This window comes from Bison bison, unplaced genomic scaffold (assembly GCF_000754665.1).
Source record: "Bison bison bison isolate TAMUID 2011002044 unplaced genomic scaffold, Bison_UMD1.0 scf7180017847940, whole genome shotgun sequence".
Classification (NCBI taxonomy): domain Eukaryota; kingdom Metazoa; phylum Chordata; class Mammalia; order Artiodactyla; family Bovidae; genus Bison; species Bison bison.
This window is the reverse complement of record NW_011478513.1, coordinates 9,262-11,275: the sequence shown is the minus strand read 5'-3', so window position 1 is coordinate 11,275 and position 2,014 is coordinate 9,262. Positions and strand designations below refer to the sequence as shown.

The window sequence follows — 2,014 nt, the reverse complement described above, 5'->3', positions numbered from 1 at the left end:
CTCAAGAGTCTTCTCCAACACCACAGTTCAAAAGCATCAATTCTTTAGTGCTCAGCTTTCTTTATGGTCAAACTCTCACATCCATTCATGACTATTGGAAAAACCATAGCTTTGACTAGATGGACCTTTGCTGGCAAAGTAATATATATGGCAAGCACTTTTGAGTAGCAGTATCATTTAACATCTCAACTGTCTCATTGCTTGTTTATTTATACCTCTAAGAGTTCTCTAGATTTCCTAAAGTCAGGGCCTCCTTCTGATCACCCCCTTCAAGGCCACCTTTACTTCCTTGTTCCTCAGAGTATAGATCAGTGGATTTAGTACAGGAGTGACCACACTGTACATAATGGCAAAAGTCCGGTCCTGGTCCATGGAGATACCTGAGACAGGACGAATGTAAATGAGAAAAACAGGACCAACATGAAGTGGGAGGCACAAGTAGACAGTGCTTTACGAAGCATTCTGCAAGAATGAGTCTTGAATAAAAGATAAATAATAATGTAGAAATAGGAGAGAAGGGTTAGAAAGAATGAGCCCATGGCAATGGTCTCTGTGACAGTATGAAGTAGCCACTCATTGAGGTCAGTGTTCTCACAGGCCAACTCCAGCAATGGCTTAATATCACAGAAGAAGTGATGGATGTGGTTGGAACCACAGAAGTTTAAACGAGATGTCATTACTGAGTGTAGCAGGGCATGGAAAAACCCAAAGATCCAGACAGTGACAGCCATCTGGGTACAGACCTGATGATTCATGATAATAGTGTAACGAAGTGGTTTGCAGATAGCCACAAAGCGGTCAAAGGCCATCATGGCCAACAACATGACCTCTGTGCTGCCCAGCAAGTGGAAGAAATGAAGCTGGCTTATGCATCCCAAGAAAGAAATTGCTTTGTGTGTAGAGAGGAAGTTCTCCAGCATCTTTGGCAGAGTCACCGTGGAGTAGCAGATATCTAGACATGACAGGTTTCCCAGGAAAAAATACATAGGAGAATGAAGTCTTGGATCAGAGATGACCACCATCAGGATGGCTGCATTCCCAGCCACATTGACAATGTAAGTTGCAAGGAAAATCAGGAAAAGAACAGGCTGCAGTACTTGGATGTCTGTCACTCCCAGCAGGAGAAATTCAGTGACTGATGTTCGATTCATCATCACTTGAAAGAAAAGACAAAATAACATATGGAATGCGATCTCTGATGGGAACAGTCCCACAGCTGAAGATTTTCCCATCTAGACAATAATATTTTGAGGAATTGCTATTTAAATAAGGTCACGTGTTGGTTATGGACTGTTACTCAAACATTTTAAGAATTAGATTTATCATTAATATTTTTCTTTCTTCCAGGAAAGAAAAATGCCAGACTTTCTTAGCCAGACTATCATCTTCTCTGAAACAACTTGCCTTTTTTCATCCTAAATCAACTCCAAAAGCAGGTAAATTTTAAGCACTCCACCACAGTGCTATCTCTTGACCTAGGAAGAAACCATCTGAAGTTTTTACTTAAGAAAAATAGACAATGAGAGCATAATAAGAGCTATAAGGAAATATGAATCTAAATGCAGACATTGGAACACTTCGTATATAAAAAGGAATCATTCAAAGTTTGGGAAATCTCTGAAAGGAGAAAGATTTGATTTGACTAGAATAAAAAAGTGAATCAACTAGGGAACATTTCCAGAGATCGCCAGGGATTATCACTTTTGTAGCTAGAGAAAATTTTGAGAAACTATCTAACCTTTATTACATCTTTGTTGCAGCCTGGCAGGGCAGAGATCAGAACCTGCCCCATGACAGGAGGGTGCGGCAAACCGCGCCCCCGAGATTGTCCTAATAAGCATGCCCGACGGACATATGTGGAGCTGGCCGTGCTCTCTGCTCGGCTTCACTGGCTGCCCCTGTGTCCGTCCTCATGGAAACCAAGCAAGATGTTCCTGATTAACAGCAGAGCCTTAATTTTACTCCCTCTTGATGGTGCGCTGATCAAACTCCCCAGTATAGCTATTTCCTAATG

At 41.6% G+C, this 2,014-nt stretch overlaps 1 pseudogene; it reads right to left on the bottom strand.

Annotated features, from left to right (window-relative positions):
* Window positions 1–285: 285 nt before the first annotated feature.
* LOC104991728 lies at window positions 286–1,154 on the bottom strand (annotated as a pseudogene).
* Window positions 1,155–2,014: the final 860 nt, after the last annotated feature.